Genomic DNA, 16,423 nt, shown 5'->3' with positions numbered 1-16,423 from the left:
GGTACTCAGAATTTATTTCTGAGAACAAATGTATGGGGTTTTATAATAAAATTTTGTTTTATAGCAAAATTTGTTACAGCAATACAAGTCAGGTCTCCTTTTTTGGTAGTGCATCTGAGATTTTGTCTTAGAGAAATTTCTATGTGTGTAGTGTAAAAACACATAATTTATTATTCATATTTCTTGTAATTGTAACAATGAAGTGCAGGCAGTAAGACAAAAATGTTGACATATACTGATGGAACACCACAGTGTCACACCAGATAGCATTACAATCAACTGTAAGTGATTAAAGGAGGCATTGCTTCAGGTTCTTCAAAATGTGCTTTCTCAGTTGGTCATGCCAGATGAATTCAGTCACTTAGAAACATTTTCATAAATTTAAAAATTATGTCATTGTTCCTTTCCGCATTTATTTGGGTGAATTGCTTGATAGCATTTTCTCTATAGACGTGAGGTCAAAAATTGAGATGAAACATATTCTGCACTCACTGTGATTTAAAATAGAGAGAAGTCTGTAGTTAATTCAAGTGGAACCTCTTAATGATGGCAAAAACTACATGAATAGCTTGAAAAACAATTTACTTATCTTGTTTCAATTTGCTTTAAGATTTCAGCAGATGGGCAGAACATGTGCTAATCAAAATATTCATATTTACTAGGAGGGTTGTTTTTAATGCTTTTCTAGTAAATGATAATCTGGTATTGGTGGTGCAACAGATGTTGATTATGCCTGGCTTCACACTTTTAAGAAGAATGTGTGGGAGTATTATAGTTATGTTATCCTTAAATGTGTGTATTTATTATACCTAGTACACACACATAGAAAGCAAACTTATTTAGCTGGACTCTCTGTCCATCTGTATAAACATGAATTTTTACACATGAATAAGTACATAGGCTTGTTCAACTACTAGATTTGATGCCTGTTAAGATACATCCTCATCACATGATTCAGGTGGATGTTGTGGAAGTATTTATTCAGAAGAAAATATAAATCACATTTTTATACACCTTTTATTATTCAGCCTTAAAGCGTTCTTAAGAAAACACTAATATGGCCTCTTAAGCTTTGCACTAAGATAATCTTGAAATAAAATGCATTTGAACAAGTTGCAGGAGTGTGTGAAAGAGTAGCTTTCCCCATCTTTCCTCTTGATAACACAGAATGAAACAGGTATTCTTTTCCCCATAAATAATATACAACTAAACATAGATTAAAATTTATCTTTATTTATTTATTTCCATTCTATTAAAATTATTTTTACTTAGGAGTCAGAAAAGTTTAGAGTGTGTTAGGAATATGCACCATTTATATAAAGATTAAATGTACTGAAAAAAATCTAAGATTTAAATAAACTGTTTAAATCAGTATTTAGTCACTTTGCATGATTGCTGGGACTTGAAAGTCTAAATGAAATAAAGATAATGCTATCTGAATTGAGCTCAGTACATCATGTCAGTCTCAGGATTTAAATTTTATAATATGAACTGAGATTGAAGTGTTTTCATCAGACTCTGTTTGCTTTCAATCTCCTTTCCCATAGTTTGCTTGTGTTTCTTCTTTCTTTGTTTTAGTTAGAATTCACATCTGCATTCTTATATCAGTCTCCAAGCAATAAGTAGTTTTTTGAATTTGTGGTAAATACTGACAATGAAAATTAGTGCAATGATTCCTTGCCTTTGACAACTGACAATGAATTCTTGTTGAGAAAAAGACACTGGTCTCTAGAGTTGCAAATGCAAAACAAATATTACCTAGGGCAGCAAATACAGATGACATTTCTCTATGAATGAATTTTGCATTGAATTTCTCCACTTCAGCCCTCTGATTTCTCTGCCACAATTTTTCATTGAGTATTTTAACCTCTTCTCAGGTTAGTTCAAGATATGAGTGTTACACATTTGAGAGAGGAGAAGCTAAGTTCCAGGTATCTCCATTCTTTATGGATGAATTCTTCATTAAAAAAGTATTCTTTATACTGACTTGCTGCCTTTGGTTCAAAAACTTTATGAAAAGACAGATTTATTGAACAGGTTTTGAACTGAATCATAAATTCTGGAGAATTTCAGGTTGTTCTTAAGTACTAAAGTTGTCATGCTAATGTATTATATTGCATGAGATGTATAGTTTAAGCATGTAAGTTATATTCCAATATAGCTAGCGCGGACAGAGAGAATGAAAAGATATAATTTTATTTTTAGAAAATTAGACATCCTACTTTACAGACCCAAAATTACTTAGAAAATCTTAAAGTTGGGCTCTAAATCTGGAAAAAAATTACTGTTTTGTACTTCAACAGAGCTATAAATGAAAAATCCACTGGGAAATAATTTGTTATTAGATATACATGATTAAAAATAACTTTTTAGGGGGGTTCTTTGAATGATTCTTCTACAGCACAAAGCTTATGCATTACAAATAGACTTCAAGGCTTGCAGGTCTTTCATGATTCATAAATAATTACAGAAAAGGTCCAATTTTAAAATCATGATTGCTCTTTGATCATATATGAGGATTAAATCTGAGCTTTTCTTAGTCTCTAAGAATAGAATTTTCAGCTTGGAGGAATTTTACACAGTTTAACATTTAGAAAGAACTATTTAGTTTGAGTTAACTTAAGACATAATTGTTTTTACTTCAGTTTATTTTGAATTTTTCAAAATTAATATCAATTTTTCAAAATAAATATCTATCAAATACTTACATTTATAAAAAGAAGTAGCTTTTAATAAGATAATTGATGTTTATATAATCGGTTTAAATATTTTTAGTATTTTTTCCTCCAATAACCTGTTCGTTTCTTTCTCTTATTTTAAATTAAGGTCCTTATGATCTTGATCACCTACAGCCAAGCCCTTCAAATTATTATGTAGAAGTGACAAAAATCCTTTTAGTAACTGGTTGCGTGGATGTTGTTCCTTCCTTTTTGAGCCAGTGAAATTTTACTTTCTTCCACCTTTTTCTTTTTTCTTTCTTCCATTTCAAATGTCATTTCATCACGTTGCTCGGACTCTACCTCTTTCCTTTATACTTATAGGAAACCCTACCATATAGTGACTTGTAAGGAAAGGCTATGGAACATCTCTTCCCTCTTTATCCTTGTAATTTTCACGCAAAAGGTCTGACACTTGAGATTTTCAATATAATAATACAAGATCATTTAGCCATGGCTCTTTTATTAGAGCAAATTTCAGAAGTCTTGATGGTAATAGGCAATTAGAGAAACTGGAGGAAGGAAGGAAGGAAGGAAGGAAGGAAGGAAGGAAGGAAGGAAGGAAGGAAGGAAGGAAGGAAGGAAGGAAGGAAGGAAGGAAGGAAGGAAGGAAGGAAGGAAGGAAGGAAGGAAGGAAGGAAGGAAGGAAGGAAGGAAGGAAGGGAGGAAGGGAGGAAGGGAGGAAGGGAGGAAGGGAGGAAGGGAGGAAGGGAGGAAGGAAGGGAGGAAGGGAGGAAGGAAGGAAGGAAGGAAGGAAGGAAGGAAGGAAGGAAGGAAGGAAGGAAGGAAGGAAGGAAGGAAGGAAGGAAGGAAGGAAGGAAGGAAGGAAGGAAGGAAGGAAGGAAGGAAGGAAGGAAGGAAGGAAGGAAGGAAGGAAGGAAGGAAGGGCAATATTTCTCTTTCCATCATCATTAAATGGGCTCAACAATAACATCTATGGACTATCAGTGCTCCTTAAAGCACCACGTCTGCTTCATGGCTTCCTCATTAGTGGAACTAGAATTTGCAACTACATCTCAAGTGTCATATGATGAAAATTTCACTCATGCTAAATAATAAGCTTTATCTCTGATGCGTTGGGAAAATGATGCTTTGAGGAGTAATAGGCCATAACAACATAGTGTTTGGGCAAGTCTGCAGTTCAGATATTGTTGCTTGAACCAGCAACTCTGGTGAATGTAAATAGATGGTAATCTGAATGCCTACTGATTTCCACTAACCTTGTTTTAATGTTGTTTTTCTAGTACTTTGGCATTTTATTTTTACTTATTCTCCTAAAAAAATAAAACACAATTCACTTTTTCCTGTTCTCTCTGTAAAATAAAACAAAATAACATAAATGCTGCTGTTGTATTTCAGTTTTATTTTCCTTATCTGTTTATATTTTCAGCTTTTTAATATTTTGTTTATAATTATCACCTTCCCCATTTTTCTGTTTAGCTATTTGAAAGCCATGTCTTTTGAGAGAATTTTTATCCTTGGTATTTACTTATTTACCTTGCAGATTAAGCATTACTATTCAATGCTGAAGCTCTCTTCTCTGAATTTCCAGTAATCATTATTAGTTGCATTTATTAAACTAAGTTGGAAGTCCAGGACAACATCTCTATAAATAAAGCTACTAATTTTCATTATTTAATATTTAAAAATATATTCCCACTTCTTCCAGTTGTTCTGCATTATGATGTAGCATCCATGGTTCTTTAACTGTTAAGCAACATACCTTTCATGTGGGTTTCTACTGTTTAAAATACTCATATTGGCTTCCAGTTTTTATTGTTTGCATGTTTTCTTTCCTCATTAAAGTAGCGTTTCATTTCTGTGTGAAACATGTCCTAGGGTCATAGGATAATTTCTTATGATAATTTGTAATATGCCAGGAAATATCACTTGTCGTTTTAGTGCTTTTCAGTCTAATTGCTAATTCATTAATCCACAACTTCAAGTGCTCCGACCTTTTATTTCCAAAGTAATTTGTCCCAAGCTGAATAAGCATCAATGTGTCCCTGACAAGCAGTTGGTCATATCTCTTCTGTTGCTTGAGATCCTGTTTTTCACTTAAAGCAAATCACATATATTCAAAGACTCACAAAACCCCTCTTCACTTATTTTTCATGTCTGAATTTATCAGTTTAATTCACTCAAGTATGCCTTACTATGCACCTTCTGTTCCTTTTTTGTTTGTTTGTTTTAAAGTAAGATATCAAAGAGATGGTCTTCTACATGACAATGCTATTTCATTTCAAACCAAGAGCTAAACATTCATCTCTGTGCTCAAAAGAAGACAGTTTTTATGTTACTTTGTCACTCTCTAATAAAGGTTGTGTATAATATTCCATGGAAAAATGTGCAAACAGATCCTAACTCAGCAAAAGTTATGCAGAAAGTAAACTCCAGATGGAGATGCATAAATCTACAAAAAATTCCAGGGAAATGGGGAAAAAAGTCAGTAATCTAATATGCCAAAGAAATCTTAATCCAGAAGTTTAGACCAAGCTTGCAAGACTATGTATTAATTCAGTAAGGAACATATATGTGCATGTATGAATTCCCTATTAAATTGTTACTGATTTTAAGTACAGGACAGATGAAGATGCCGTTTCCAATATAAGTTTTAAGTGAACAATTTGTTTTCCAAAGAGCAAGGAACTTCCAGACAGTCTGTTTTTATTAAAGCAAGGCCCAGCAAAATTTCTAATATTTCAGTAATACACAGAGAATAATAAAGTATACAATTTTTCCCAAAGGGTTACAAATGTTAATTCATTAATTTTTGAGCTAATCATGTCCTATGTTCCCCAAAGAGACTGGATGAAAATTTTTAACTACATTCTCAGCTATTTGACACCAAAGGTGCTAGGGCACTTTGACAGTAGGAGCTTTTAAGTGCTCTGAGATGTGTGGATTTTTCTCTGGAGATCTGTACTCCAGGAGTAGTATACTTGAAATTTCTTGACACTAAAAGTAAGTGAATATTGCTTTCTTGTTTGTTTAGCTGAAATATGCCTATGTATTGTTCTTTCACAGTTAGGGTGTTATGGACATCCCTGACTAATGCACTTGGGTTTATAAAATGATTCGTTTTCAGTTACAGAGAAATATTGTACAGTGAATAGTTGTAATTAACTTCCACTGTGCTGCCAGCAAAGTGAATCATAGCCAATCAAGGCAATAGCATTAAGTTTTTCAAATGAAATTCCAAGCAATAATGTTTTAGCTCAAGCATCATCTATGCTTACAATAATGACTAGGAGTAGATTGGATCTAGGATTAGGGCTGTATTCATAAAAGTATTACATTTTTCATATCCTCATACCTTTATCTGATCTTTTACTTTTGTTGTTATAATGATAATAAAGAATGGTAGAAAATAACATTGGGATTTTTGTTTCTATGTGTATGCTGCTGAAGTGAAGTAGATGGGAAAAGTAGAATTCTCTAATAGCAGAGTTAATTTCCATTGGGGCTTACCCCTTTTATTAGGGATTATTAATAATGCTGCAATTTGTCTTTTACTCATCTCCAAAGAATTTCAACATATCTCAAAGTAAACGTTTCACAGAAGATAGGGAGGAGAGACTATGGAAACCTTGAATATGTAATTTTCATAGAAATACCATTTTGGTAAAAAGAGTTTCAGGATGTGCTTGTGGGAGATGTGTCTCTGGAAATAATGACCAAAACGTGTCATCCATACTGTTTTTGGGGAACTGGAAACTATCAGGTCTGATCTGTTATTCTCAGGGCTTTGAAAATAATTCAGTTGTTTAAGAAAATGATACAAATATCAAATAGTCAGAGTTTAAAAAAAGACAGTGGGCACAGCCTTACATAAGTCTAAAATACATGAAATGAAACTGATAGTGTGTGCCTTCGGAAAAATGTGGAATCATGTTACTTTGTCACCATATGTTGAAATTAATCAGTCAATTTTTATTTTGCTATTTCCTGACCTCTGAGGGCCCAAATATGAGAGCCAGTAATGTGTGGTAACTTCCAAAGATAAGCAAAATTTCTTCCTGAGGAAGTATGTTAGTGTGAAACAAATACATATACACACCTACACATGCATGTCAAAGATTGTGTATAGATGCTTGTAAAGAATTTATGTATATTTTTACGTGAACTTGTGGGGCAGGATATTCATAAAATGCCAGAAGAAACTGTGAAATAGTATACATACCTGTTAGAGTTTTCAACGCAGGATATTAGATTAAAAAAGACATACTGAGATTTTTTTTTTGTTTATAAAAGTAATGCAACCTATATGATTATTTCCTTTTTATTCATTATTATTCTTTCCTTTTAAAGTTATAAAGACAAGTTTCAAAAAACAAAAAGTATTAAGCTTGAAGGGTTCTTTCTCTTCTTTAAAACGTATACAATAATCTGTTACTGGAAGACTCATTTAGAGAATGGAAAAAATGGAAAATAGATCATTACTGAAAAAAAAACATTTATTTTGCTATTTTTTGTGAGTTTTTTTTGTTTGTTTCATTGGGTTTTTTGTTGTTGTTTTTTTTGTTATGCGGATCAGCATTGTAAAGAATGCTAGACTTATTCTAAAATAAGTGTCTTGGTAAAAATATATCAGAAGTCACTCTTGAATTTCATGGCAGTTGATTTTCTTTATTAATATTTAAACTTAGTTTTTCTGGATAGAAAAATAATTGAACTATTTCAAATATCATGTGCAGCATTCAGCCCTGTCACTCCCATGTCTTATGATCTTCAAGTTAGGTTGAAAATGATCATTCTGGCCCTCAAAAGGTCTACTGAAATATTGTAATATTTCATAATTCCAAAATGTAAAAGCAAAAAACTAGGGTATGATCTACACTTATATTGTTGCTACAGTGTAACAATAAAGAAAAGACAGTTCAGTTAGGAAGAGCCACCATAGAAACACATCATTGCTCTTTTCTGGAGTAATCCTGTTGCTATAAGAGTTTTTCTGAAGGAGCAGTAGAAGTTTATATATTTGAGCAGTTTCTAGTTTTCTTCATAACTATAAAAAGGAATTCATATTTTTTATCTGTTACTTGTAGCTTAACATGGGAACACTGTAATATTATTGGGAAACCAGGAGACTATATGACAAACCTAGTTTCACCAGTTGCAAACTTTCTTTGGAGCCAGCAAAGAAATAAAACTGCAATTTTGTTGCAAAGATGAGTTTAAATAATTGGAAAGAGAAATTACTTACACTACAGAATTAAAGAATTGTTGAGATCAAAAACTGACCCTCGATATCGCCTCATCCAAATCCTTGATCAAAGCATGGTCAGCTACAGCAGGTTTCCAAGGGCCATTTTCTATCAACTTCTGACTGTTCCTAGGGACAGAGACTTCATAACTTCTTTGGGCAACTTGCTCCAGTGTTTGAATATTCCTAGAATAAAAAGATGGGGTTTATATCTTTAAGCCTATTTTCCTGCATTTCGGTTTCTGCCTGTTAGCTCTTTCACTAGCTACCACTGAGAATTCTGGATTAATTCTCTTTGCTTCCCCTTTCCCTTCAGTTATTTGTATTCATTCAACAGATCTCACTGTGTCTTCTCCAAGCTAACTGGTCACAGCTCTCTCTAGTCTGTCCTCATATGGCAGGTACTACAACATTTTAGTAATCTCCATAAGTCTTTGCTCTATTCATTCCAGTATGTCCCTGTTTCTCTTGTAGCAGCTTGAGCCTGGACCCTTCAATCCACCTGTCCACTTGTCTCATCAAGTGCCGAGTAGACATCAAGGATTACCAATGTAATAGTTCAGTAAAGATCAAGTAAATGTGGAAGAGTTAGGCTGGAAGGAATCCTTCAAGACCATCAAGTTCCAAACCCTCTGCCAATGGCAGGGAACCTTCCACTAGAACAGGTTTCTCAGAGCCCCATCCAACCTAGCCTAGAACACCTCCATGGATGGGGAGTCCACAACTTCTCTGGGCAACTTGTTCCAATGCCTCACCATCCTCATAGTAAAAAAATTCTTCCTAATATCTAATCCTCATCTACCTGCCTTCATCTTAAGGTCATTCTCCCTTGTCCCAACACTACATACCCTCATAATAGCTCCTCTCCAGCCTTCTTTTAGGCTCCCTTGAAGAACTGGAAGATTCTATAAGGTCTCCCCAAAGCCTTCTCTTCCACAGTCTGAACAGTCCCACTCTCTCAGCCTGTCTCTGTAGGAGAGCTACTTCAGCTCTCTGATCAATTTACTGGCTCTCCACTCGACTTGTTCCAACAGGTTTTTTCTGACAAGGCTGGGGGCCCCAGAGCTGGATGGAATTCTCCAGCTGAGGTACTCTCAGAGCAGAGTAGAGAGGCGGAATCACTTCACTCTCCTGATGTTCATACTTTTACAGATGCAGTTCAGGATGCAGGGTGCCTTATGGGTTACTTTCAAGCACACATTGGACTGAGCTTTTGGTCCACAAACACCTCCAAAGCCCTTCTCATGAGGGCTAGTCATGATCCACTCGCTGCCCAGCCTGGGCTTGTGCTTGGGATTGCCCTGACCAAGATGCAGGACCTTGCACTTGACCTTGTTGAACTTCATGAGGTTCTAGTAACATAGATGTTACTTAACTCTCCATCCCCTTTCTAACTGGGCAGTAGTTAGACTGAAATTTTTCTGCATCTGCCAGTCTTGCAGATCAATTTTTTTTCTTGTTACATTGCGTGTTCTTATACATTAAGAATTTGTACTACTCTGTTCACCCTTGTCTTCTAGAATGAAGCAAAACTTCACTTAAATAAGGAATAAATTATGGCACTAATGACATTTAAATGTGTTTCATAGATTTCATCTTACAAATATCGGAAACATTGGAACTCAGCCACCACAGATTTCATCCTTACAACTCACATTTTATTTTCATTAAAGCTGATTGTTAATAAGTTTGTCCCGCTATCTTTAATACTTAAAGAATGCCTAGAGCCTGGATAAGCTTTAGTCAATTTAAATAAGTGTAACAAGTTTTTCAAATGAGCTAGCTTATATATACTCTGTGCAGAACAGAACTAAATTAGGATCTAGTGCATAAAAATACTGCTAACATTTTTCTTCTTTAGATTTGTAACATTTTTGAAATATAATCTTTACTATATTGATAATTTAAAAATAATTATGGGGAATGTAAAACATTGTATGATACAATGTTTTGAGAATATATACAATATAAACCACTTCTGTTTTTTATTTGATAGACATTTCTAAAAGGACCTTTTTTGTTATTGTTTATAATAATGATCAATTTTAGTTAAATCTAATACCCTGGGATCTAATGATTAATTGAGAATTCCAGAATATGCATTGTGATGCCTGCATGAAAATGCAGGTGAAGGGGATGAGTGCTCAGGAGGTTGATTTTGTCCATATTAATAAATTTTACTCCATTAATTAATTGAGCTGATGAAATTATAGATTTTAAAAAATGTTAATTGAGTATTGTTAATCAATAAGAGGTGGCATATCCTGAAGTGATCTACTTCCATCCAAATGATATGCAAAAATGTTATTAATCATCTTGATTCCATTGTAAAAAATTGCAGATGACAAAGTAACACAGAAAAATGAGATTAAGTCAAATTTGACACAAGTCAAACTTTATTGTGGGATGAAAAGAGTTCACTGAAACAATTTAATAAAACCACATAAATTTGAGAACAGAAATTATGTCAAAATTAAAAGATGTAGGATTTTTTTTTGTCTTGAGAGCAGTAAATGAAATTCTAGGTGACAGCTGGTTAACAACTGAAAAAAAAACCTGACACTTCCAGAAAGTTGCAGTAAATCTGAAAAGTATAACAATAAAAATGTTAGTTACAAAAAAGGAATCAATGTTACCTGTGAACTTTATTTCAAGGTGTGATTCAGTATGGTGTCTAATAATTTTAATGTTTGCTGTTGAAATTAATAGTCACCCATCTTCCTGCTGCATATAGTTTCATTGTCTACTGCCTCTAGTCCTTTGACATACAATTTGCTTACCTGTTTATTTGACTGAAGTTAGTGAGAAATACTTTAGTGAAAGTGTATTATAAATCAACAGACAGAAACTATATCTATTTTTAATGAGTACTCATTTCACATCTATTCAGCTGTAAAATCTTATCTATACTGGCACAGGTAAATGAGAATTGACTAATATAATCCTGAATAAGAGGAAACAACATAAATTAACTAATGAGAGAGTTTCCACTGGTTTACTACTATCGTTTTTCCTTGATTAAACATTCACGTAATAACAAAGGAGCAAAGTGAAAACAATACCAAAAGTTAGTTCTAGACAAACCTGTGTTGATCAAGTTATATGCTTTATCCTATTTGAAAGCCACTGAAGGAAAGATCCCATGCATTTCATACATTCAATTTTTGTCTAGTTGAATTCTCATAAAAAGTTATTTCTATGGTAGTGGACAGAATGCAAATTTCCTCTAAAAAACCTTTTGCCTTTAAAAAGAAATCTACCTCTAGGTAGATGATCTTGTTGATTTCTAGATCAGGATCCTCTCTAAAGGGAGAGTACATGAAAAAACCATTAATTACCACTGCTGTTCAGGAAAAGAATTAGCCTGACACAAGAGGATCTAAAGAAATACAACCACTGCATAATATTACTGTCAATTGAATTAACCTGAGTAAACTACTCGTCTTCCAGTGACTTTTTGTTGCTCAACAAATACTGAGAAGCATCTCAGCAGTTACAAACATATATGTTGGGTGAGCCAGTATCTATTGAAACTGCCATCATATGTCACTTTCTTATGTTAAAGTACTTTATTATGTTAATAAAATAGCAACTGCTACTGTTCCATCTATATAGGATATTGTTAGAAATTAAGTTTAAACTATATGAATCGGGATCCCACACATAAGATGCTATGACATCTAAATTCAGCTATCAAATCTGGATTTTTTTTTTACTTTATGGTATGTTACTCACATTTGGCAAAGGCAATAATTTCTAGTAGCAGCTTTCCAGGACCCGTGAGGAGGTTAATCAAGAAACTTCATCTGGGCTTTTCACAGAGAAGCCCGGCAGGAAGACAAAAGGCAACAAGCATAAACTGAAAACCTCCAAGGGTGGAAATTGCAGAGCCTCTCTAAACAGCCTGCTCCACTGATTGTCTGTAGAAACTTTTTCACAATGTGGATAGACACGCAGTGGACCGACTTATCCAGAAATATCATGTAGACACCTTCCTTGGAGGTTTTCAACACTGGCTGAGTAAAGTGCAGAGCAAACTGGTCTCGTCCAGGTAGATGCTTTGAACAGAAAATTGCACTAGAGACCTCCTGATCTCTCCCCACTTGAATTGTGCTATGATCCTATGAAAGGCAGTAGAGAAACAATTTCTGTCAAAGTAATGTAAGTGGATAGTTAAAATAAAAATAGCAATAAAGCCCGAATAAATTCCTAGTTGTTTCAAAGGAAATGAAGATCTTGTGATAAGACCAGAATTTTCTTGTGGGGTATAAAATTTTCTATAATGTAGCACCATGAACAAGGCAGTTTAGGATAGACTGTAAGCTTAAAAGCAAATTACAGATCTTATCTTTTCAAAGCTGTGGCAGGGAAATGCACTTCTGTGAACAGGAATAATGCATAAAGTCTCTGTGCATTAAGAGTGTGTTAGACGGGATTAAAGAATTGAAACTGTGCTTTAGCCTTCCTCTTTTATCTTGGGGATGCATTTTCTCCAAAGGGAATGCTGCTGAAATTCAACTCAGGTTAACAGTCTCAAAAATTTGGGGTGGCTGAAGAAGTTTACATATTGACTTAGGGTCTTAGGCTGATAGAAAATGGTGGATTAAACAAAAGCTTTATAAATTTTTTCTTTTAAAAAAAGGCAGGTTCCTTTATTTTCAAGAATAGTTACAGCCAATAAATGCACTGCTACCTGTAGAAAAGTAAAATTACTTAAATGTATTTTCGGTGTATGTGTAGTTTTGTGTATATTATACAATTACAATATGATTGTACCAATTGACTGAATAAACAGCTGAGAATCGATAGTGTATGATTCCTTTTGCATTTTTAGCATAAACATTAATGGTTGCTAAATGCTTAGGAGCAAAATTCTTACCAGAAGACTCCATTTACATTGGCTAAAAAACTCAATCATTATGGTGGAATATTGTGTAATTGTAGCCTAATTTAGAATAGCTATTAGCAATTTTATTGTTTCTGTGTCTAGATTGTATTTAAATTCTTCATTCTTTTGAACAAAATAGGTGAGACAAAAGTTTTTCAGAAAATTATCCGCTAAAGAAAATTCTATCTATGTTTGTTTCCCTTTGCTTGTGTTATTAGTAGAAGCTATGAAATCCTTTCAAAATTCTATTTCCCCCAAAATTATTGTGATTGCTTCTCTGAGTTTTATAGAATTAATTTTCACAGAAAATGCATCCATTTCTGCAGATACCAACTTTATATGCATGCTATGGCCGTATGCTACTCAACATTAATGTTCAGATTTCTTCCTGAAGCTATTTGTAGCTGCAAGCATAGATTGAATTCAGCATAATTTAAGAATCTCTCTTCTCAGAGGTTATGTACCAAATTTCAGCCCTGCACAAATGAAAAATATGTCCTTCCTTTTTTTTCTTTGAATACTACTTTATGTAAAACAGTCAGTGAACAAGCTGCTTGGAAGTAAAATGTAAGTGAAGAGCAAAGGGGGATGACTTTAGCCAGCCTTAGGCACTTCTGCAACAAACCAGAGATACCTTGAGTTGTTGGTGAATGAGCATCCTACAGCTGCACGTGGTAGCAAGACAGGAAAGCTTTATACATGTGTGCATGCTTTTCCTTTGTCCTCATCTTGGTCATGTAGGTGTTATGGTCAGGGCTGTTCCTACCTGTGCCATGGGTGTGCTTCTGGCGCTTTCAAGGGGTGCTTTACTGCCTTACTGTTATGATCAAGGGAGTGCTTCACTGCTCGGCTGGTTTGGTCCAGGTTGATCAGGAGCTCCTGAGTTCCGAGGGGTGGCTGGGGCAGGAATGGAGAGGATGCACAACCACACCTTATTATCTGCACACAGTACAGTGGGCTGGGCAGCCCCTCCATTTTAGTCAGGACCATGCCTTGTGTTGGCATGTCCTTGTCAGACCGTTTCTAATCACTATTGTAACCTTCAGTTGGTGCAAAAGTTTTTTTTTGTAGCAACTAACTTACCTCACCAACCCTTGAATGCTGTCATAAAAAATTCTTTCATCTCAAGAAAGAGTAAGTGTTATTATGGATTGTGCTTTCAGATAGATATATCTTTCTATTCATTTAAAGAATAGAAGCATGCATACATTCATTATAAAAACTAGAATCATCAATCACTGCCAAGTGAGACAAATATTCTTTGTAATGGAACTTATCAAAAAGCCATTTTATTAGGATATACTAATTTGTTAATGTTGTTAAATGTCGACTGATAAAATACTAATTTTACATCATTCCTCCCCTATTCTTCCCTAGAAGTAAACTAAAGAGGATTCTCTTCCTTGTATATCATCATTATAGCTGAGTGTAGGGGAAACTAGTACTGAACTTCTGGAAACTTGGCCCCTGCTTTCTCATACTTAAAAATAGTGCTCTTTTCAGAATGAAAGAATTTCTGGGAGAATTGAGTATTTTGGAGATAAAAGATATTAACAAAAGTAGCATGTGGTAGTGTTACATTTTTAAGTTAGCAATTTCCTCAGTTATTAAAGACCCTGGGGTTTTTTGTTTGTTTGTTTGGGGTTTTTGTGGGTTTTTTTTTGTTTGTTTTATTTGTTTGTTTGTTTTGGGGGGTTTTTTATGCTTAATTTTTCTTATGATATTCTAGTTCAAGAATATTGAAACAGTTACTCAGCTCTGAAGAGAATCTTGAGATGTCAAGTAATGTACATAAATTCTATATCTGTTCTCTCAGGTTGGGATATCTATTCTATTCTGTCACAGGAGGTATATTATTTCTTGATCAGTTATTTTTCTAATTTCATCTGCAACTTGGCTCTACTAGAGATAGTTACAACCTCCATTTATATATGGTTTTGTTTCCATCTAATGACCAAGGGCTGGATTTTCTATGGTATTTATTGAAATAAAGTATTTGTTATTCATTAAGGTTCTGTTAATGTAATAAGAGCAATAGCCTTCCAAAATATCTAATTTATCATATCTGGAAGCTGCCTCTTCTGACATTTTCTAGTCAGTTGTCTTCAGACTCTTAGGCTAAGGTTTGTATCTCACAAACTAATAGCTTGGATTGTTATGTTTTGCAAACTTCTACGTGTTGACCTATAACTTTTAATGCAAATTAGTTTTAGTTTCTTATTTTACCATTTTCTTTCTACATCAGCTGGAATATCATCAATAATATGCAATCTATAAAAAGTCATCCACTGTGGAATTAAGCCTTGCTGATTTGATTAATATCTAGAAGTTCTTAATACCAATGGAAATTAAGTGCATGTTATTTTTTGACCAGTAAACCCTTACCAAATAAAATGAGCAGTGCCAACAGAGTTTCACATTATAACTGACTACAGTAGATCTAATTATATATATGCTCATAACAAGAATAGACCATAGAAGAACTTTGTGTAAGGTGAGACAATAGAAATTAAAGGAAACACTGAAATGCTACATTACATGGGATTTTGAGTGTTATACAGTATACACAATACCAAATGAGCAAAAAGTACATAAATATATGAATTTATTTAATTTGGAATCATATCTCTGTATCTTACAACAGAGATTCTGAAAATGCTATCATTTGCAACTATGTTACTTGGATATATCACTTGAGTAACAGCATTTCATGGTAGCTATACCATTTCTGTCATTGCATACCTATATTTACACATGGTTTATAAGGAATTCTTAGTTCACAGCTTTCCAGGTCTTGTACTGTAAACTTTCGCGCTCTGAACTTTCTTCTTTCATATGTGTGCATGCACACACACAGACATAAATACATGCACAGGGGTGTTTCAAGAGCTGTTGACAGAGATTAAGAAGTAGATTCTGTAGATTTTTTGTCACTCTGATTTCCAATAAGTTTTGATTAAAAGAATAGCATAGACCATTTACTAATCTCCTATTAATTATTCCTATAATAACTAAAACTAAATGTTAATTGATAAAATGCATTCAACTGATGATTTAATTTTAAATAGTCCAATTGATTAATAACTATCTTCAAGTTTTGTAGTGATTCCCACAAATAAGTAAGGACAGTTGTACTTTGTTAGAACATCTTCAGCAGCCTTGCAGGCGTAGCACTTTCAATTTTAAACTGGTCTTCATTTTTGTACCATTTTTATCCTAAAATATGAAGAATTGCCTCCTGGCCCCTTCCCTGCACTTGTACTAGCATATTCACATCTGCTTCCCGAATATACTTACTTCTAAAGAACACGGTGAGGGAGTGACAACGAGAAGACATATGTTGAAATGTGGAATTAATAAAGTTTTAAAGTATGTGATAATGGATGTTCATGTTTTCTGCGAGATGAAATATTTTTCTTCTTTGTATCTCTGTACTAGAACTTTTAATTTTTTCTAAATGCTATGTCATTTTAACAAAGAGGAAGTAGAATAAATCTGTTACCTTACTTATAGGGAGAATAAAGTTTTAAATTTCAGGCAACCTAGTACAAGAACAAACAACCTCCATACAAAGTTTGTGTTTTGCATAATATGATTGTCTGCTTCAGCCTG

The 16,423-nt window shown here is 34.0% G+C and overlaps 1 protein-coding gene across 5 annotated transcripts in view; it reads left to right on the top strand.

The window, feature by feature from the left end:
* GRIK2 (glutamate ionotropic receptor kainate type subunit 2) overlaps positions 1 to 16,423 on the top strand; it is a 358,831-nt gene that overhangs the window by 206,685 nt on the left and 135,723 nt on the right. The window lies entirely within an intron of this gene.

Source organism: Sturnus vulgaris, chromosome 3 (genome assembly GCF_052056855.1).
Source record: "Sturnus vulgaris isolate bStuVul1 chromosome 3, bStuVul1.hap1, whole genome shotgun sequence".
Lineage (NCBI taxonomy): Eukaryota > Metazoa > Chordata > Aves > Passeriformes > Sturnidae > Sturnus > Sturnus vulgaris.
The sequence above is the reverse complement of the archived record's forward strand: the minus strand, read 5'-3'. Positions and strand labels throughout refer to the sequence as shown.